Source organism: Hemicordylus capensis, chromosome 1, assembly GCF_027244095.1.
Source record: "Hemicordylus capensis ecotype Gifberg chromosome 1, rHemCap1.1.pri, whole genome shotgun sequence".
Taxonomy (NCBI): Eukaryota; Metazoa; Chordata; class Lepidosauria; order Squamata; family Cordylidae; genus Hemicordylus; species Hemicordylus capensis.
This window is the reverse complement of record NC_069657.1, coordinates 341175679-341199018: the sequence shown is the minus strand read 5'-3', so window position 1 is coordinate 341199018 and position 23340 is coordinate 341175679. Positions and strand designations below refer to the sequence as shown.

Genomic DNA, 23340 nt, shown 5'->3' with positions numbered 1-23340 from the left:
AAAATGAATGTGTTACCTAAGATGAACTTTCTTTTTCAAATGATCCCTATAAAGATAGATGACAGGATACTGAATAAATGGCAGAGTCAGCTCAATTCTTTCATCTGGAATTATAAAAAACCTAGGATTCGATTTAAGGTGATGCAAGATTCCAAAGAAAGAGGTGGTCTTGGAGTTCCTAATTTGAGGCTTTATTATCATGCCAGTAGCTTGACTTGGATCTCAAAGTGGATTCTAACCCCTTACGATAGTTTTACTCGAATGGAAGAATTTGTCTTACTATAGGATACTACATAATTTACCTGTGGATTTCTGGTTTGAGGAAAGATTTGGAGATACAACAACATACTACCTGGCATAATCTTTTTCATGTTTGGGATAAATATCAGAAAAGAATAAGCCCTAGATTATCACCCTTGGCCTCAATACTGAATGTTTATTTTCATGAAGAAGAATTTTCTCCTAAGTATAATTTCTGGAGAGGCAGTCTATAGTCTTTACAAAGTGTGGCCCAATATTTCGTTTCGGACAAATCAATTTCTTTTGGATAATCAACTCAACAACCATCCTAGTTCCAACAAGCTTGGATCAGCTCAATAGTTCAGAAAGAGTTACAGTTACAGGGTGGGAAACTTAGAGCTTGGGCTGACTTTTATTAATCACCCGAAATTAATCACCTGAAATTAATCACCCGAAATACTGATCATTTGTTAGGCAGAATCTATAAGCTATTACTGAAGTATGAGATGGTGACCGAGCAGATCAAAGTATGTATGATAAAAGGAATGCAGAACTTTAACAGATCGATTGATATCTCTGATTGGGAATACCAATGGAAAAAGAATGTGAAATTTACTTTGTGTACCAATCTAAGGGGAAACTGGTATAAGATGTTTCTTAGATGGTATATAACCCCTTTGACTATCAACAAAATAGATGATTCCTTTTCTAAGAAAGGTTGGAAATGTAATTCACATTTAGGCTCATTTTACCATATGTGGTGGAGTTATGGTAAAGGCAGGATTCCATCTACCTTCCCCCCAGATATACTGGCAAATCTTCAGCATGCTGCCATGATCTGTACTATTCCGTGCAACGTGGATTGCTGGAGGCTTTCCTGGCCTCCAGGTATCCCTCAATTGGGGGATTCCTACAGGAGACGGGTGCTCAAGGCGCCTGACTCTGTATGCTTGGGCTGCATACATATGACCCCGGTGCTGGGGTTATGGGTGTGCTTGTACCCTTAATGCTGGCTAAAGGCTGGGTTAAAAGTAAGGTTATGCCTAGCCTTGGTTAGCCTACTCATGAGAATACCCTTAATATATTGCAAAGTATATATTTAAATATGTGTTTTACTTCAAGATATAGAATGCATAGGAGCCATAGATATCTCTATATTTGCTGGAGAGCGGGAGGGATCCACAGCCATGTGTTCCATCACAACCTTTGGTATGAGAGAAGTTTGAAAGCTAGGAGGAGTTTGAGAGGAGTTTGAAAGCTAGGAGGGCAACCTGAACCCAAACCATTTAAGACACCATCAGCACCTTGAACTGTGCCAAAAAAACTGGTGTATAGGCACTGGGGGCCAGCTGGTGTCCAACAGGTTCTAAGATTCGAGAACAATAAGCTCACTCTACGGTAGATGCCCAACAGGTTTTATTAGATAAAGCTGGAAAACATCTAGAGAGGGTTACTGAAAAAAGCTGTACCATGCGTCCCTTCTGTTCATCAGGAACTCCAGAATGATGGCGGATGGACCCCCTGAAGCCGGCTGCTGCATAGCACCTTCCTGGGATTCCAGGTCTACACTCAGGTTCCAAGACTGGGGTGTCCTGCTATGCTATTATACTTTCCCCAAGCTGGAGATTGTCTAGTGGGTACATCTTATCAGTTGTGATGGATAAGACAGAGACACTTGGACAACTGCCAATGGCATTCCAGTCAAGAGATCATCCTTGGTAAACACCTAGCTCTCCTCCCTTCTACAGGTGGTCAGCTCGGGAGCATGTCTGAAGTCAACAAGTGTCTCTGCCTGGCTACAGCAAGTGGTACCAAGATATGGTGTTCAAAACATGCATACAGAAATGAAGATGATTGCATGGTTTTGAGTGAGAAACAAGATTACAAAGCCTACAATTAGCCCCTTTATGTGTAGAAATATAGGAAATCTACAAAATCCTATGTGCATAAAGGGACAAAGGGGACCACACCACTAAACCTCCTCGCCATATCTTCAGCGGTGGCACTACAACTGGTTGCCAAGGTAGATGGAACAAAATGGGAGTTATAGTTTCCCACACCTGTCCTGAATCCTCTTAAGGCCCTAGCTGCCATGTTCTGCACAAGCTGATGTTTCCGCACACAACTCATGGGCAACCCCACATAGAGTCAACATCGGCTTTTAACTGATAAAGATAAGGGAAAGCTTTTGTTTTATTAAAAATAACATGAGGCATTGGGATGGTTTTTATCTAGGTGGCCCAATGAATAGCTTGAATAACTGTGACTAAAGTTGCATCCTATGACTACATCTCAGTGAGGCTGTTCACACAAGCAGCCCTATCCAGGCTTGTGCAGCCCTATCTGGGTGTGAGCATGCCCTTTTACCCAGGTATGGGGTCGTGTGAATGCTCAGGCTGCACGCAACCCAAGCTGACACAGAGTTGGTTGTCTAGAGTGCCCAACTCATGGGGAATTCCTCAATGCACCGCATCCATTGTGCTGTGCATTGTGGGATACCTAGAGACAGGGACACATTTTCCTGGCCTCCAGAATGCTGCACGGCTTGCAGCAGGGCTGCTCACGTGGGTTTACTTGCATGCTAGAAGTGTGGCTGGATCATCTGGGAGGAAGGTAGGTGCTCTCCTGGCTTCACCCCACCTGCCCTCCCTGCTCCAGTAAAGGTCATTTGAATGACCTTAGTATCTGATTACTAAGCTAAAATGGACTCTGGGTGAGAAAAATCAGAGGAATATCCACTCTTATTGCTTTCTTTTTTAAAACACCAGTGATATATACCATGCTTCAGTGACCTACAATAAGGTTATTATTTTTGATACTATCATTTCAAGGTTGGTTTTGAAGCAAGTTGAGGGTCCATTGGGACTAAAGGTGAGATACAAAATTTAAAAAATTACATCTGAATGGATGTGATCACCTCCCTCCTCCATAGAAGCTATGAGAACTTATCTTAAAATACAGTAGAACATGTACTTGGGTTCGTCCGTTCAAATGCCAGAAGCAAACTCATAGAGTACAAATAACAAAAATAAATCCCAGTTTTCAGTGCTGAAGATTAGTCTGTCTACTTTGCACAACATTTACTGACTCATCTCACCTCTTTCGTCTTTTAAAACAAAACAATTCTTCTGCTTTCCTGTGCATGACAAGAAATGTCTGTTCTATCCCTTTCTGCCATTATTCTTCTGCATGAACATCTGTGATGAAGAGAGAGAGGGAGGAAAAGCTCTGTCAGAATAAGTCATGAATCATGTGTTTGTCATCACTAACCAGTGATTGCACTTTGGATCATGATTTCAGATCTGAAAGCACACTTTTGGAAACACCACGAGGGGATAATGCAACCACTCAGTCAGTGATCGGAACAAAGAACATTGAGACATACATCCCTGTGGAAAGTGATGATGTACATTCAGCTACCAATCCTCATTGGGATAAAGTCACAAGGGGATGCTATAATGGTTTTCAAAACATGTTGTCTGTTATTTAAGTACAGAAAAAACATGATACCTGGCTTCATCACATAAATGCGCCTTAGGAAAGGATTGTTGGGTGGTTTTTTGGTGGTTTGGTTCAACAGAACAATTGCCTTTTCTTTCATATCTCTGAGGAAAAACGAAAGCTTCCGCAAAACCAAGAGTTGGGAAACTATTCAATAGGTCAATTTTAATTCATATCATTATTTTTTGTCCTCAGCATAGCTTAGTTATTGGCTCCTCGCCTCTGCTCCATCACAGTTTCTTAGCTTACTGGACTTCAACAGTTGTGTTCTATCTTAGGATATCAAGCACATGCTGAGGTCATTCACATGACCTTTGAGAGCACTGGGGAGGGCGAGAGCGGAGGAAGGCAAGATAGCACCTACCTCCCCCCCCCGATGATCTGGTGTGGTTCCAGGGCTGTGCAGCTCAAGCACCCACATAAGCAGCACATTTGTGAGCCGCACAGCATTCTGGAGGCCGGTAAAACACTGCCTGGCCTCCAGACATCCTACAATTCACTCGGTGATGTACATTGTGCATTGAGGGGGCGCTCTGGGTACCCAGCTCTGTGTCTGCTTGGGTTACTTGCAGTGGGTTACTTGCAGTGGTACAGTTGCACAGTACCTGGGATATCTGGCAAGGCACCACTGGGATTGGCCTCTATCCCAGTACTTCACACATGAAAAGCCCTACCCAGGTACTGTGCAAGCCTGGGTAGGGCTGGTCGTGTGAATAGCCTTATAGAGTGTCATTTTTCATTCCTTGCTCTACAGTTATGGAACTCCCTTCTACTAAAAATCTGCCAGAGATCTAAGTGAAGTTTTTGGAAGCATGATAAGAAGTACACAGAAGCTGTGTACTCAATGGATCATAACTTGTTGTTCTGTGAATGGAGATCCTGAAAGGAGAGTTGTGTTCACAGAAGGATCATAACTTGTTGTTCTGTGAATGGAGATCCTGAAAGGAGAGTTGTGCTCACAGAAGAGGTCTGTGAATGTGCCTTGCATGGATGCAACTCTCCTTCTGGGGACATTCATTATAAGCTAGGATCCAACTCAAGGTAAGACTGGGAATTCTTTGTAACTGCTTTTGGTGGCCAGAATTGATTTGAGAAGTGAGTATTAATGTTTGATTTTTTAAAAAATTAATTTTTAAAAGTAGATGTTCTTATCCATTTAGAACATTCAGAAATATGTCAGTTAATAAGGGTTTCAATCCAAATAGTTTCTTCCTCTGGAGGAAGTAAAGCTTTGGATCCTACCCATTAAAATATGTAGAAAATTGGACATTAAATACAGTAGTGAGATACATTAATGCTAAAATACAATTCAGCAGCTCTTTACATGTACAAGATGAGACGCAATGATAGTTGTTATGTAAGTGCTTTTCCTAATTGCTCAAAGCATTTCATGTTATCTCAATAATCCTTAACATGTTCCTGAGAGATAGGCAATTTTATGATGTTACAGATCTAGGGGTGTATGTGTGTCTGTGAGAGAGAGAGAGGGAGGGAGGGAGGGAGAGACTCTTCTACTGAGAGTGCTGCTTAGTTCACATTTCAACTGGAGGCTACTCAGCTTAAGCTCTTAGTGACTATACCACATTCAATTTCAAGATGTCATTTGGTCCTTCATAAATTTTGTGGAAGTAGCAAATGGAGGCTGCTGTTTATGGTATGTCATCAAGTTCTATCACTTCTTTGCCCCCGCCCCCACACACACATTGATGCAAAGTATTCAGGACTAAAGGCTGGAGTCTATTAGTTTAAAAAGTACTGGAAGTGTCATTGCAACAGAAAGCTGAACAGCTGTACTCAAAAGCAGACTTGTCACCACAGGACTTTTCAGACATCAGTCTATTCCTCTTTATTAGACATTGTCTGTCCGAGTGAATTACAATATCTGGCTTTCATAGTCTTGGAAATCAGATTCATTCACAGATACCATGCCAAAACCAGAAATTAAGTTATAAATAATGATAAGTCCTCCAAAAACCACAGAAGTCAAAAATAGGCTATGCCATTGTTTATCCCAAAAGAAGGAAATGGAAGCCTTGGGCTGAGGCATAGAGGCTCTGTTCTTGAAAGTTTTAGAAGGGATTGGATACAATTTGTGATGACTCCCTTCCTGGCTGAAAGTGACAGTCAAACTGGGGAAAAATGGTATGGAAGGAGAAAGGCACACTTCCCATTGTGAAAAGCTTGCACATGAACACTGAGAATGCATGATCATTTTACAATGTGTGTGTGTGTGTGTGTGTATGTCAGAAATAAAATGAAAAACACATTCTGGCTAATTTAAATTAAATCAAAAAGAATCTTGTTGGTTTTTCTGGCTAAAATATATTGTTCAAACTTCTCTTATTTCTTGTAGAAGGGTGACCAGATGTGTGCTATGTGTCCAGCTGTGTTTATTTTTCCTTTGTGTGTGTGTGTGTGTGTGTGTGTGAGTGGCTTCTCTCCTTATCACTTCACACATGGTAATACAGGTCTGATTGCCCACATCCCTACAACACCAATGATTGCAATCAAACCACTGTGGACAGAGATAATGAGCCAGTTTGGATGGTACATTCAAGCCAGCCTCACCCATTATAATTAGTTTACAGCCCCCGCCCCCACAACACACCATTTCCCTTCTCATACCCATTCAATGAGGCAGTTCATTTGAACCACTTCCTGACACATGATTTACAGACAAAACATAAGTAGCATGTGATAACACTACCTTTAAGTGATTGCATATAAATTGTGTGTGAGGGGGCAGTTCAGGTGAACTGTTCCTCATGTGATTACAAGAAGGGGAATGGCAAGCTGGAAAGGGAAGGGAGACATGAGTGTATGCATCATTTGTGGACAGGGTGGTTTGAACATAAGGTCTGAACTGGCCCGTTGTATAAAACCACACCAGAAATATTGTAAATGCACATTTGAAGCAATCCCATTCACTACAGAGGCAAAATTGAGTGTGGATATTTTAGGAATCTGTGCTGCCTAATTGCTGAACTACACAGTATGTAAAATGTGTATTTTAGCCCTGGTGTGCTTATTTGTCTAATAGAAATAGCTGCCACAGAAAGCTCTGATGTAGATTGGGACCTTGGTGGAGAGGTGTTTTTTTAAATCCTTTCTCTCTACTTTGGTCCTTAACCAGTTTGGTCTTCCACAGCTGCTATTCCTAGGGAGGACAGCTCCTTTGGGGGGGGGGGGCTTGATCTCAATTGAAACTATAGCACAGGGAAAGGGTTAACCTCCTTCTCCCCTGCCATGGCTCCTGTTGATGTCTCCTTTGTGTTTCTTTTTAGGTGAGCCCTTTTGGGACATCTCTTTGCTCTGTAAACTGTATTGAGACTTCATTTTTGTTGTTGAAAAGTGGTAAAGAAATATTCTAAATAAACAGCAGCTGACATACCACACAAGGGTACATCAGCTCAAGAACACTTCATGCACACTAGGGATGTGCACAAATCAGTTTTTGTGACGAGATTCGAGACTAAATCAAATTAGCCTGATTTGATTCAAGCTCAAATCGGCTGCCCTCGAATCTGGCTCGATTTGATTTGAATTTGATCAAATTCAAATTTAAATTGATTTGGCCTATTCTTAAGGGCTAGGGGGCACCAAAGTGGGTTGGTGGCAGGGCCCCATGGATGCCAGCTTGCCACCCAACCCCCAAAGGACTTGGGCAAAGGGGTGAATTTTAAGAAATGTTTATGTGTTATTGATCCACACACAGTGAAATGACTTCTTCCTCGGGATTCCCTGTGAAGAAGTCTTTTCACAACTGAGAATCCACACATAAAAATTCCTAAAATTTCACCCCTGGCTGTGATAGCAGAAGCTCAGAGGGGGACAAAATGGAGATCACTGGGGACAGAAATGGAGGCTTGAATCACCAAATCAATTTGAGCTCTAAACGAGGGTGATTTGATTTGACCTCGAATCTGGTAAGTATCCAGGGTGATTTGATTAGAGGTTGAATCACTTGCATTGCCCAGATTTGGGTCAAATCAATTTGGCCATGAATCGATTTGCACATCCTTAGTGCACACAAGTTTCACAAATGCAAAAACTGCACAAATGACTACACAAGCCTAGGCCCATTATTTCATAAGAACATAAGAACAGCCCTGCTGGATCAGGCACAGGGCCCATCTAGTCCAGCATCCTGTTTCACACAGTGGCCCACCAGATTTCTAATGTGTAATATCTTGTGTAATATCACTTGTCCCTCTTGTGTAATATCACTTGTGCAACTTGGATAACTTGCACAACTTGCAATGTTAATGTGCTGATACCCTTGCACGGTATGTCAGTCATTGCCTACACTGACTGCAGCAGCTCTCCAGGGTTTCAGGCTCTGGCAGGGTTTTCCGCAGACCTACCTAGAGATGCTAAAAATGGAACCTGGGATCTTGTTCATGCAAAGCATGTACTCTACCATGGGATACTCTTCCCCCAATGCTGTACTGCTGTGATGCCCTGTGTAGTTCTGTTGCTGATACAAGTACCACTACTACAACTGCCGCCATACTCTTAAGTAATGCCAACAGAGTGTTAAAGTAGTCCTCAAAACTGCAGTCTTCTTGGCTCAAGCTACTAGGGGCTTGTTTCTGCAGGCTGCCATGTGTATTCAAACTTTCACATGAACTGAATAAGAGTGTACAGTAAAGTATTGAAGAAAATGCCCTTTTTAAAAAAAGGACCAAAGACACAAGGCACTCTTCCATAAGGGGTCACTGTCGCACAACAGCTGGCAAATCCAGCCTCATAAAAAGCAGAGAGCATTATGGAAGCAGTGTCCGTGTGTTCCCTGTGGATGGGATGTTGCTGTACTGACCTTGTATAACTTGCCACAGAGTTCCAAGCTAGTCCAGTCAAAAGAGAAGGCTGATTTCTCTTTTGCATGAGAAGGCTGATTTATTTTTACAGGCCCAATGAAACTTTCTTTACTGCAGGGAGGAAGAGGGAAGCTTTCTAGAGTGCTTACTGAAAAGAATAGCTGTTTACAGCAATAAGGATTGTGCTTTTTGTCTTACATAACTTAGCATCTATAACTGGCAAGAACCACAGTTCTGGTACTCCAAGTCCCTCCTGAATAATTCATCAGGAGAGCGAGGGCTGAATAACTTTCTCTGTGACAAAGCAGTTGCTAAGCTTAAAGTTGGGGAGATCAAATCATGCAAGGTTACTTATCTTCCTCTCCAAGGAGCAACGCCACTCACATTGCTCCCTGGAGCAATTGCTCTCTAGTGGGGTACTGCATCTAGCAAGCTCCAGGCTTTGTGTCTCTTTCTGAATATCGAGCAATTAAGTCAATATATGGGGAAAGATGAAAAAGATTAACTTCTGCATTTGAGACATGTATCAAACTGAAAGTAACCAAACAAGGTACAGTGGCCTTAAAGGCATTCTCAACATCAGGTGATTTTTCCTCAGCGACAGTGTTCAGAATTCTGGAGACTTGAACAAATACATATTTGTGTTCTAAGTACCAGGTTTTATCATAGATCCATAGTCACTTACGTCTCTGGGTGGTTCACAACAAGCAACAAGGTTTCTGGCTTTATTTTTATGGAAACTGAAATACTGTGTTTGGACTGTTGATTACAGCAAATGGGTCTCTTATTATGGTATTTCCCCTCACCCTAAAAAGATGAATATAATAGATTTGACATAAGAACCTTAATGTTCACTAGTTGCTGTAGCCTCTGGAATGTGGCACCTATTCAATTATTTTTTTGCGGGAGAGGGGGGCTTTGTTTCTCTTTTTCCAAAAGAAACTATACCCAATCTAAGACTCATGAGTAAAGGCACCAGAAAGACTCCATCTACAGTAAGTGATCTATGGTCTACTGGTTTTGTTTATTGTTGTACTACAGATGGTTTGCAGGATGAAGTAGCAAAAACAGAAACAATGTGGTACGGAGCTCATTCCGCCAGTTATTAACTATCCCACCCAAGCTTGTCCTGCAATCACACTAGTTCATAGTGCAGATGGAGGGAAGACTCCGACAATTCTAAACACTAAAATAGTGTGGACAGGAAGATTCGGATGTGCATCAAGTTAATCTCCTACATAGGAAAATGGGTCATGCAAAGGAAAGGCAGGAAGGAAAGAACCCTGGAGAGCAGTGATCTTCACTAGATTTTAAGTGAGGTCCACTTTGGCAAAAACACTTTTTTTGTGAGAGCCATTTCCTATTGTGCTAACCTCTGTGAATGCTGCATTTCCCCCAGTGTGGAGCGGTGTGTATGTGGTGGGGGGGAGTGGCTTTAAGAGAAACCAAATCCTATCAAGCCCCAGTTCCATCTTAGAAGGTGCACACAGACTGGTGGGAAGTGTAGTCCTTCCCACATTTCCCCCATAGAGCTCTATGGTAAAAGCTCTGGGAAAGACTACACTTTGCCGTGCTCCATGCACACCTTCCAAGATGGCACTGGGGATCAAAAGGGTTCCATTTCCCTTAAAGGAGCCCCACCAGTGCTGGGGAAAGTGCAGCACTGCACAGTGGGTACAGTTGCCTCTGCATGGTGCTAGGTGAGCTGTGTGGAATATTTGTTTTGGCTGAAGCATTCCTCAGGCCAAATAAATGATTGGTCAGGGAGCTGCTCTTAGGGCTGATGAGAGCTGCCATTGGCTCCTGGACCTTGCAATGAAGAATACTGCCATAGAGTGTTTTCACAAAAGCCCTCACATTTGAGCCCCTCTCTTCCTTTGTGTGTTGTATGCTGTTAATACAGGAGAGAAAGAATTCAGAAGCAAAACTGATTCCACATTGCAGGCAATGTAGCTTTAACATTCATGTTAAAAGCTGATTGAAAACAAAGCTGCTTTCAGAGCTGCTTCGCATATTGTGTGCCAAATGTGTTTATCACAGCTACACCACAGTTACACCAGCATTTTCTGTAGTAGAACTAAAGCATGAAGGACAGACACACATCTTTTAAGCAAGAAGTGCACTCACAATGGGGAGGCATGGCCAATCAGGGCTCTGCAACTATATATTCCTAAACATGTCAACATTTCTCTGTTTCTTTTGTGTTGCAAGGTTTACTGCAGGAAACACTGCTGTAACTCTGGTGTAGCTGCAGAAACTATGATCGTCATGTAATGTGTGACATGTCTCTGCGGGTCAAGCTACACATTACATGGGAATTCTGTGATGGATCTCCTAACCTTTCTGCTGTGATACAACCTGGGAGGGTGCTGTGAATTTAATCACAGCTGCACTGGAGGAAGTGGTGCTGAACCTCCCTTCCCTTTGACCATTTTCATGTTTAAAATAATCCCCAAGTCAGCTTCAAGAGGGGAAAAAACACAGAGTCCTATATTTCCCCCCATTGATAGGAAGGCAACTGGGTGGTGGTGTGTATTTTGATTCTGAAGGCTGTATTTCAGTTAAAATCCAACCAGTCAACCAAACTTTGGAATCCAATCACAACTCAGCCTCAATAGAAAAATTCAGTGCTAATCTCCAAAGTCACTATGGGGTGCAGAATCATTTCTTTTTTGCCATGAAATCACCTACATTGGCCACATTTGGACGTAACATGAAAATGGAGTTGAACACGGCAATTATGTCCAAATGCGTGCAACCACGGCTTTGAGCCAAAAGCAACCTGCGGTTTGCCTCACCAAACTCCTATTAGAATCTTCAGTTTGCAAAAAGGTTTGCTGCCAAGACTAGAGGTCTGGCCACTAAAGTGTTAGGCACCATAACTGGGGCACTGTGCACTTTTAGAACCGCAATAATAGAGACGTGGTGCAGACCTGCCCAGCATTGTGCCCTCTCCATGTCTGTGGCACTTCTTGATGGCTGCCTCTCCGAGCATTCACCCTGCCCCTCCTATCTCTGATTCAACAAAAGAGTTTCCCGGCAACAGGGATGTGGCCACATCCCATCCCAAGCTTGTCAGCCTGTCAAACAGCAAAGTCACACAGGGGCATTCAGCCTCCCCACTCTGTCCCTTGCTTTCCCCTCCTAGCAAGTAGTGGATCACTCACTCATGAGAGTGTAAGGCCAAGAGGACATTAACTCACAACTCATGAGAAGAACAGTCTGTGGAGACAGGGGTGTCGGGCAGAATCACGAATATTGTGCTATGATAAACCAACCCATTCTCCCACCTGACTGCTCTCTCATGAGACTGTCAGGCCGTGGGGTCGGGTACCCTGCCAACAGCTAGGGAAGTGAACAAAATCAAAAATCCCGGTTCAGTTCATATTCAAACTTAATTCAAACAGAACTAGAAGGCTCAGACTTGGTATTGATTGAGCGACACACACACACACACACACACACACACACACACACACACACACCCCGCTGGTCCAGTCCGACCATTGAGCCTGCTCATGAATTGGCCCGAGGTGCATATTTGCAGGGAGTATGGGATTTGGCAACAGTAATTCTGTGGGGTGAGTGGGGTGGGGAATAAAAAATTCTTTATTTTCCACAAAGGGACTTTAAGTCAATGGCGGTGGTGGGTGGGGGGCAGAGAATGTAAAAAAATATTATCTCTTTTACTTGCAGAAAAAGCAAGAATGCAAGCCTATAGTGGCAGCAGTGGGAATAGTGAGGATGGCGCCTGATCTGCCACCAATTGCGCTGCCATTGGGGCTATTGGGACCCCTGGGCAGGCCCAGACCTCGCTGGCCACCATGCCTGTGCAGATGCCTGAAGCTGTCCGCAGGCATGACTGGACCTGCATTTGAGAGCCCGCGGTGGGGCTGGAGGAGCCCCCCATTGCCATGCCCGCCATCCCTACCATTGCCGCCATCGCCCTGTAGCAATGGGCAGCACGATTGTAGCAATGATCAACGGCGGATCATTGCCCTGTAGCAATAATAAGCAACACATCAGGCACCATCCTCACCACTGCCGCAGCTTGGTCAGTGGCAGATCAGGCGCCATCCCCGCCACAGCTGCCATAGGTTTGCGTTCTTGCTTTTTCTGCAGGTAAGAATTTTTACATTCTTCCCCCCACCCCGCTGCTGCTACCATGGGCTTACAGTCCCTTTGCGGAAAATAAAAGCATTTTATTATTTAAATTTCTATACCACCCAAAACTTACGTCTCTGGGTGGTTCACAACAAGCAAACAAACAAAACGTTAAAACATTTTACGTTTTAACATTTTATGTTTATCCCTCTCCCCCAGAATTACTGTTGCCAAATCCCTACTTGTAAAGGGGAATCCTTGCCAGATTCCCCTTTACAAGTATGCCCTTTGAGCCAGCTTGTGACTCAGGGCTGCGAACTGGGGGTAGCTCAGTTCTAAGTCAAACTGGCCCCATTTTTCAGGGGGCTGGTTTGGCTCGAGGGTGAACCTTTGAATTTACTCAGTTCAACCTTGAGCCCTCTTGACTACTAACAGCATTCCCTGTCAAAAAAACTGTCAAAGCATGCCCTCCGCCAGCCCACTTGGATGTGCCCCCAAACGGTGAGCCTGCTCTCCTGTAGTCACTGGAAATTGGGACTACCCTCTTCTGCAATTCCCTGTGGCAACAGATCTGCATACGGCGCAAGACCTGTCCAAACCCAGGAATTTTGAATGAGAGTGAAGATATGGCCCTGCACCCAGTGTTCCCCCTCTTTGCACACACAACTAGGCTTTGACACATGAAGCATCACAATCTCCTTTGGGTCCGTGAGAGGCTTCCTACAGGAGGAGGGTTTTGCATTGAAAGCATTCTATCATTAACCAGAGAAAGTAGTGGCCCCATGTAAATGGGGCCTCTTGCAACTCATGTGCGTGCAGTCTGGTGGAAGACTGAGGGCGTTCCATCTTATGGTCCTCTCTAGTAGACTGGCCCTCTCACGAGAGCACTAATCCACCAGCAGCAAGCAGGGGAGCAGGAGTGTGGTTTGGTCTGCATGGATTGCTTTCTGGGGGGTGAGCCGTCGCAAAAGCATTCTAGGTCATGGTGAGACAGACCCCACTGGATTCTTTGCCCTCCTCATATACATATCCCCTCCTAGGAAGTCATCATGTCCCCTCCCCTTTCCTGGATAACAGGGAAATAGTGATCCCACAAGACCCCACAAGATCCCCCATAACAAAACTGTTAAGTGAGGTCAGAAACTTGTGCGGGACAGTTTTGTTGTGTGGCTCTTAGGAGGCTCTTAGGAGGGTGGTGATGCTATCACTGTCAGAAGGAACACTGGCATGGCATGGCATTTAAAGGGATTTAAATGCCCTTTCCATGCCGAGGGCAGGTGGACAGTTCTGAAAAGGCATGATCGTCCTTGGCACATCCCCTTCAGGATCATGGCCAATGGTAGCCTCTCTGGTGATGTGCGGATGTCTTGTCCACAGTCTGGCAATGTGAGCTCTACAGAGCTTGCTAGGATTGGTCTTGGTGGACCAGAAAGAGGGAGGGGCTCCCTGCTATGGAAAGTGGAGGTTGTTGAATGAATGTCTATGATGCAATTTACAGTTTGAAATGGATACTGTGGGTTCATCAACCTCTGGTTTCAGGTTATGTGCGAATGCAACCATTGTGTCTGCCAAATAAATTGGTTATCCCCCATCATTGCCTAATACCATCCCTTATGTCACAATACTCTGCAATAGGAAAATGCAAATTTTGGAACTAACACGAAACACATTTATATAAATTTCTTAATAAATTATATTGTGGCTTCAGTAGTTGAGCGCCCCACCACTGTTCCCCAAAGTTGCCTCCACAAACTTTTGGAGGTTTTGTGTTTAAGTGAAGAATTCCCTAGACCTTTTCTTTAGCTTGTTTCCAAAGCTGAAGTGTCCTTTTTAATGCTTCCTTAAATTAAATTAATGGAAGTAGGCGTGACTGAGTATGATTATTGTTATGAGAAGTGAACTCAGAGGTATTATTGAGTCCCTACTGTGCTTCTTGGAATGGCATGTATTTTCATAGTTCTTCCTAGCCAGTGAAGTTTCTGACCTCCCTAAAATCAGGAAAAATGCCTTCCTTGAGTAGAATTTCATTGTACAAACATGTGAAGAAGCTTTTAGAATGTGGAGTCCAAGAATACTGAGGACAATTGTGAGTGAACCTTTGGATCACCATAGACAAATATTTTTTTAAAAAATATTTGAATATTTTAGATATTTGATGGTTGCCAGTACTAATAGCTCTTGACTTTAATGAGCACCACACTCCTACAGAAATATTACACATGGTATGTAATATGGAAAAACAACATTCTTCATGCCATACTATGTTGCTGTGTTGGGGTTAGGGTAGAGAAATATTGGTTTTAAAAATACAAATCTATTTTTTTAAATTTAAATTAAATTAAAAATTAAATAGATTTATTTTTTAAAAAAAGCTACATTAAGACCAATCCAGAATTTTCACTCAAGGCACAAATGACCTGGCTCAAACTATCATACTCTGGACACATTATGCGAAGACCCAGCTCCCTTGAGAAGTCCATAATGCTGGAAAACGTTGAAGAAAAGAGGAGAAGAAGATGATCAGCAGCAAGGTGGATGGACTCAATTACGACAGCAATGAATGCACCACTGAGAGACATAAAGGCCAAGCTGAAGACAAATCATCCTGGAGAGAATCTTTTTATGTGGTCACTAACAGTCAACTTCTACTTGACGGCACTTAATCAATCAATCAATCAATCAATCAATCAATCCCATAATCCTATGCACACTTTCCTGGAAGTAAGTCAATGAACCCAGTGGGAACGATTGCTCCTCATGAAAACTCATGGGAAGCTCTCTAACTAAGCCCACTCAAAAGTGGGTAGCTTGACTTTTTAACTTATATTTTAACCAAGGTAGTATGAAATAGCAGTCGCTCTATCTCAGAGTTTGATCATCCGTTGGATTTGCTGGTTAAATCTGTATTTCACAACCGGTGGCCATGTTCACCATAGATTTCTGTGGCTAGATGAGCCGAGCAGAGGAAAGTGGCAGCTATACTCAGATCTGCCTCTCTACTTTGAGTGCAATGCTTTATGGAATACTTCCCTCGATTCTTTCAGGACCCAGCTCTGTTTTTCAAGGATGAAGCCTTTCACTGCCTATATTCTGTCTGGGGTGAGTTAGCAGAGCCAAACAGAGGCTCTGCTCGTCTGAGGGGATCATGGTAGGAGTTCTTCCCTCCCCCAAACCACCCCCAGATGATAATGAGTAAGACCTTTATGTATTGTATTTATGATTATGACAAATTATAGACATTTAATCTAGTCAAACAGTGGACATTTACATTTAATCTTGTGGAAAAACACTACTTTAACAAGTAATTGTCATCCTTGTTTCTGGAAAGTTCTGGACACTTGGCTCATAAACCAGCATACTGAATCCAGGCACTTGTCTTCAGATCACATACCTGCCAACATGTCCCTATTTTCGCATTCTGGAAAAAAGGGACATGTTGGCAGGTATGAATCATGCTTTATGTCTTTTTATGTGGATTTCATTAATTATGTGTATTTCATTAATTATGTGGATTTCATTAATTATAGGATTTCATTAATGTCATAGTTGCACTGGATGCCTTGTGTAGTGCAAAAGGTATGTGTGGGCTGTATGACCAGAAATTTCGGACTATGATGCTAGTAGCATTCCTAGCATTTAACCACAAACCAATATGTTTAAATTGCTATAGCAACAAATTTGTATGCACTTTTGCTAAGGAAATGCATGAGTTATAAAATCGGGAACTTGATTTCAATCAATGATTTAACATTTTCATTTTTCTTGTTCCTTTAATTTGCTGATTTAAATTGCCTTATTGTAAAGCAGCCTACTCTGCTTGGAAAAGGCTGATACTAGAAAACAGAAGAAAACCACTGAAAATAGAGGGAAACAACTGGAAATCACAGTGATGCAATCACTTATATAAGCCTTTTATAACTGAAGAACATAAGAACAGCCCTACTGGATCAGGCCCAAGGCCCATCTAGTCCAGCATCCTGTTTCACACAGTGGCCCACCAGATGCTGCTGGAAGCCTACAGGCAGGGGTTGAGGGCGTGCCCTCTCTCCTGCTGTTACTCACCTGCAACTGGTACTCAGAGGCATCCTGCCTCTGAGGCTGGAGGTGGCCTATAGCCCTCCAACTAATAGCCATTGATAGATCATAACTCCATGAAGTTATCCAAACTCCTCTTAAAGCCATCCAGGTTGTTGGCTCTCACCACATCTTGTGGCAGAGAATTCCACAAGTTGATTATATGTTGTGTGAAAAAGTACAGGAAAGAATTATTTATTTATTTATTTATTTAAAAAGGATGGTTACCCTTGTACAATTCATAACTTTACAAACCTCCCCTGACCTGCTATTAATACTTTTAAAGCCTATTCCTGTTCTTCAGCGCATATTTGTGTTGCTATTGTACTAAGCTAACTATGGTCAGAAGCTTGAAATTATCCCATTTGCTTTATATTGGGCTTCAATTGTATTGTATATTATAAGGATTTTAATATATTTGTATTATATGTATTATATAAGGTCTTTAAATTATATTAAAATTATATTCCAACAACAAAACTAAGAGAATGTTCCTGAAATATTTAACATTGTATCAAGGATGTTTCCAGATGTGATTATGCACAAAAGAGTCAGTATATATACAATTCTGTATCCCTTTGTCAAGTGTTATTTGGAGTCATCCAGTTAATAGTATGGCAAAGGGAGCTTCTAACACAGACATTCCACGAGGTTTCAAATTACTTAGAAATAGCAGGATGTTAACACTGCCGTGCCTTGCCAGTTCCTTTACAACAGCCTTCATGGGGTCCACTGGATTTCTAACCACTTTCCTAAGATTTAACTCTTGCTAGTCATAATTCCTAGAAAATTGTTGGGGCATATAACACATTAATTTATGCTGGTTGTCCTTCTTGGTCTGCCTCCCCATTATGAAACAGTTCAAACACATTTCTTACATCTTTCACCTTTCATCCTATTGTTTTTTGCCTTTGCTGTATCATAGAATCATCAATCCATCACCACCACCACCATATTATAAACAATGTGAGTGTAGGACTGCACATTTCTAGAATGTGCACAGCAACTATAAGTCCTACTCTACATTCATCTAAGAATTAATGTAACAAGTGCTAGATAGTATTTCTGGTTGGCAATTAAATGAACAGAATAGTAAAAAGCCATTTTTATGAACAAAAATCTTCTGGACTTATTTAAGAAGATGATATCGTGCATTACTGTGGCAACCCACCAGTAGCATAAAACTGGCTTCCTTTACTCAGTGCGTTTTTCTTTTACTGCTCTACTAAACCATTCCCGTCTGTTATGTACCTTATCTTCTCTGACCCGTTTACTTCTGTAAACTCTGTAGCATATTTGTGCGGTTAAATGCTGATGGTATCAACTACACTAAAATCTGTAGCTGCCAGCTCTACTGTATAAGCAGAGCTTTACATATCAGCAATGCTGCTTACTATTTCAGTCCTGGAGCTGTAGAAATCCTTTATTTAGCTGTTTTATGTATTATTATTATTTAAAAGTATGTATATAACATTTTTCAACATGAGCTTCATTTGGTCAATATTGGGGAAAAGAATTAAGCAAAATATGTTGCATTTACATCACATATTTTAAGTGTTTGAAGCAAAGCACATGCATTGGATTGGATCCTAATCTTTGGCAGATCTCTGGCCCTTCTCCAGTGAACGGAAGGAGATTCTAACAATGGAGCACCAGTCCACCAAAGATATCTCTGTACTTCTTATAGCAACCCTTTAATACAAGCGGAATTATTAATTCCATTTTGCAGATGGAGGGACTGCTGAGAGAAGAGTGGTTTGTAGGGATGTGCACAGAACTGTTTGATGCTCCATTCTAGGAGCGCCAAACCAGTTCCATCAACCAGTATTCGAGCCTGTTCGGAGGGCATGGGGTTTCTTTAAGGGGTATGGGAGGAGCTGCCTACCTGTAAGCCCCCGCCTCACCGCCCCCCCACCAGTGCTCTCACAAAAAGTGGGCGTATGGTGCTGCAGCATGCCTTCCTGCAGCCCCAGTCAGTGTTGGAATGGAAATGGCTGACGCATGTGTGCATGGCATCTCCAGTGGTTCTAGTGTTGTGAGAGATGGAGAAAAATCTCTCTGTATCCACTCTCTCCATACCATGCATAACTTTGTAAACCTCTATCATGTCTCCCCTTAACAACAGCCACAAATATTGTAACCTTATCTCATAAGGAAGGTGCTCTAGGCACCTGATCATTTTGGTTGCCCTCTTCTGCACTGTTTCCAATATTATACATTCTTTTTGAGAGTACTCCAGATGTGGCCACACTACAGATTCGTATAAGAACATTATAATATTAGCAGTTTTATTTTCAGCTCCCTTCCTAAGGAGTCCTAGGATGGAACTGGCCTTTTTCACAGCTGCTACACAACATTTCCAATGAGCTATCACGATTCCAAGATCCCTCTCCTAGTCAGTCAGCATCAGCTCAGACCTCATCAGTGTATATATGAAGTTTGTTTTTGTTTTTGGTTTTTTGCCCCAGTGTGCATCACTTAAAACTTACGTTGAACTGTATTTGCCATTTTGCTGTCGGCTCACCCAGTTTGGAGAAATTATTTAGAAGCTCTTCACAATGTTTTGGATTTCACTACAGTGAATAGTTTAATGAGGCGAGTCTCACAATCAGTGAGACTTGCCAGATGAGGTTAGGCGGAAAGAGTGCGCTTAGCCCACTCTCTCTACAGATGAGCAAGTCTGCAGCCCTGGCTGGCCAGATCGGCTGCGCACATGACTGCCGGCTCTGTCGGGCTGCTGACTGCCGGGCTGCAGGGATTGGGGGCCACACAGCCCCTGGAAGTTTCAGGATGCCCCGTGTGAGCATGCGGGAGTCTACTCATGTGTCGACGCACTCTGCGGCGACACATGAGCAGAAAGCCAAGGTTAATGGAGCACTCTCTCTGTTAACCTCAGCTAACGGGAGGGGTAGTTTTTCCGGTTTGCTGTCAGGAGCCGCAGGGCTCCCACGGCCACACACGATCTCCAAAAAGCAGGCTAGGCTCCCTTAGCTTGCTTTTTGGTGATCATGAGAATCGCCTCAGTGTCTTCTGTAAATTTGGCCACCTCACTACTTCAGTTTCTAGATCATTTATGTATAGATTCAAATCATTAGTTTCAATACAGATCCCTGAGCGTCTCTACTTCTTTTTTCTCTCAGTTGTAAAAATTGTCAATTTATTCCTTACCCTCTGTTTCTGGTGTTACATTCACTACTTTCCAGTGCTCTGGCACCGAGCTTGATTTTAAGGATAAGTGACATATTTTTGCTAGATCAACAATTTTAAATTTGAGTTCTTTAAGAACTTTTGGGTGGGTGCCAAAAAGCCCTGGTTACTTGTTAATTATTAATTTTTCAAGATAGCTTAGAACATCATCTCTTGTTACCTCTGTTTGACTCAGTTCTTCAGTCTCTGTCCCTGAAAAGCACAGTTCAGGCACAGGTATCTGTCCTATATCCTCTGCAGTGAAGACAGATGCGCATAATTCATTCAGCTTCTCTGCGGTCTCCATATCTCCTTAAGCATTCTTTTCACTCTTTTGTCATCTAATGGTTCAATGGCTTCCTGTACAGGTTACTACTTCTGATGTATTTAAAGATGTTTTTATTGGCTGATATAATGTGCAGTGTTCTGTAACTGTAATGCTCTAACCCACAGCTGCAGCAGAATCATAAATAGCCCTGATGCTGTTCAGAACCAGTGGTTGTGCAAGCAGTGTTACCACAGCTTTCCCACCAGCAACCCTGGGGCACAGCATTATGGCAATATAATGCTGTGCATCTTGTTGGCCATTATTTTCCTTGATGCTTTTAGCCATACGCTCCTTAAACTTTTTTTTTTTTTTTGCATTCCACTACTACAAATATTTGTATACTGCTTTTCAACAAAAGCTCTCAAAGTGGTTTACATATAAATAAATAACTCAAATAATAAATCGCTCCCTGTCGCCAAAGGGCTCACAATCTAACAAAGAAACATAAGATAGACACCAGCAACAGCCACTGGAGAGACGCTGTGCTGGGGATAGATAGGGCCAGTTTCTCTCCCTGTTAAATGAAGGGAATCACCACTTTAAAAAGGTGCTTCTTTGCTCAGTTAGCAGGGGATGCTCTTATTCTTTATAGTTTCCTTTCATTTAGAATTGACTTGAAGTGAAGAAATGTAAACATATGCTTAAAATACAGGCCCATTACATTTGCCACATGGAAAAAGCTCCCAGTTTGTTGCTGCTTAAGTGGAACCTTAAGCATTACTTAATCTGCTTGTTTGTTTATCACATTTGCTTGTTTGTTTATCACATTAGTAGACATTATCACATTAGTAGACCACCTAACAAGTACATCTCTAAGTAGTGTACACAGTTAAAAATGCAGTAAAAATGAAAACATGAAAAAATAAAACAAAAAATAAAACAAGTTTAACAGGATGAAAACAAAATTAACAGTTTAAAACATTTTTTTTTCTTTAACCACTAGTCCTCTTAGGTAAATACAAACATGGAACTTGAACTGGAAGGACTTAAATGTCCATCCTTGTTCACACCATCCTTGTTCACACCATAGCCCATTTAATGGATGAAGGAATTTGTTACTTTCAGAAGTATGGATTATGTGTGTGTGTATTACATACTAGATATATTTCTTATATTTTTAATAACTGTAATCTTATTTCCTTTCCCCAGATTTTTGTATTGAAAGTGCTGAATGAAACTGTGGAATAACTCAATGAAAAATGCACCCTTCCCTTAAGACTTACATTTAAAGCTTTGTGAACACTGTGTTTTGGGATCCTTGCATTTCTTTAATAATTTGGAAGACTGAATGATGGTGTGTTTATGATTTTTTCTGGTCAATAATAGCAGTATTGGGTCATGTCCAAACTTGTCTATCTCCTTTTCCCCTTGTTGCGTTGCTCAACATTCAGCCTGAAGAAGATTTCTGAACAACACAAAAGGTTGCTCAATATCTTATGACATTTTAGTTGATCCTACCTAATAATTTTGGATTATACATTAAGTGCATGCTACATTGCGGAATATCATAAATAGCATGGAAAAAATAAACAAAAATGTCACTGTTTCTTCATTAAGGTTAGACAGCTTGGAAATACCATTTTTATACATTCCTATTCCACTACATGATAGCGAGCAGTCACTTGGTTGTTTTAGTGGCTGGTAAATTTATAAATGAAAGAATAAGCTGTTTGTTTCCATGACATTTTTGTGGAATGCACATTTTTGTGAAGGTCTTCCAGTCAAGTTTTGTAGCTATATTTTTTAAAGGGCTAAATAACATTCCTCCCTACTAATATCATCTCCAGTGATGATAAAATAAGAATAATGGTTTATTAGACTTCAGGATATGAATGGAAGATGAGGGAAATGGCAAACAATATTGCATAATGTCTTCAGTATATTATGGTTTTCTTCACTTTGTTTGAAAAGGTTGGGGTACTAACCAGACTCAGGAATGAGCACATCAGACCAAATGTCAAAGGGAGAGATTCCATGAACATAAAAGCATAATTCTGTAATGTACATTAAATTTATCTCAGCTCCACAAAACAGTGGATACAAAAGGTCTTAAAAGTATTAATTCCATATACTGAAATTAATAAGAGTTTCTGTCTGGGTATGTATCAATGCCTTTGCCCATGTAACATGAGTTGTTCTTCTGAGAGCACTCTAAAGCATTTCTGAAGTGGATTTTCCTAGCCATTGCCACATGCTGTACATTCAGGCAAGGAAAACTCTTCTGTGAGAGTTAGGAACTGCCTTTTCTCAATAAAAGCTCTCAAAAATGGGGGGGGGGACCTCTATGCTCATGTACAGCATCCAGGAGTATGCCTGGAAGGCACTTAAAATGCCTCTCACATACCCCCGCACTGTACACATTTACAGTGTTTGTCTGAAGAGGCAATCAGCATAAATGTGATGGAGATTGTTTCTGTGATTGGAAGGCTGGGGTATCCCAATCATGGAAGCAATCTGCATAACACTTACAGCATTTGCCTCTTCACTTAACCATCGTAAGCATGGACAACATGAGGGTTTGAGGCTTTCTGAGCATGTTAGCACCAGGGCATGGCTTCCAGGTGTGCTTTCAGGACACTGTATGAAAGCACAGTGTCCCTTTATTTGGATGTCTAAAGAGGGCTAGAGATTCACAGAAATAATTTTTTTTAACTAGCCATTTATTAAACAAATATTTCCATATAGACTCCGTATAGAAGGGGCAGTAAATCTAGAGTTCTACTTGAACTGAGAAGATAAACCAAGCCTCTTCCCACAAACCCAGAAATCAGTATATTAAGTTAAATCTAGAGATACTCTCCTCTTTAACACAAAACAAAACAAACAAACAAACAAACAAACAAAAACAGGAAAAGGAAGATCTCATGATAGTGTAGAGAAACCTGAAAATCCTTGTCATCAATATTAGGATGTCATCAGTATTTAGCCCCTTAAATGCCTGCCTAAAAGCAGTAATGGGCTGGATGAGGGATAATAAACTGAAGCCGAATCCAAACTAGACGGAGGTGCTCCTTTTGTGGGTTTTGTAATCTGCAGTATGGCATAGAAATTCCTGTTCTGGATGAGATTATACTCCCCAGGAAATAA

At 41.8% G+C, this 23340-nt stretch overlaps 1 long non-coding RNA gene across 2 annotated transcripts in view; it reads left to right on the top strand.

Moving 5' to 3' along the window:
* The window catches only part of LOC128348740 (uncharacterized), a 161677-nt gene that overhangs the window by 59534 nt on the left and 78803 nt on the right, over positions 1 to 23340 (top strand). Inside the window, exon 4 of one of the 2 annotated variants that reach the window (XR_008318287.1) lies at positions 1733 to 2472. The exons of the other annotated variant lie outside the window; for it this stretch is intronic. This is a non-coding gene — a long non-coding RNA (uncharacterized LOC128348740). Of the gene's footprint in view, positions 1 to 1732; positions 2473 to 23340 lie in introns of those variants that run through there. 2 annotated transcript variants of the gene reach the window in all.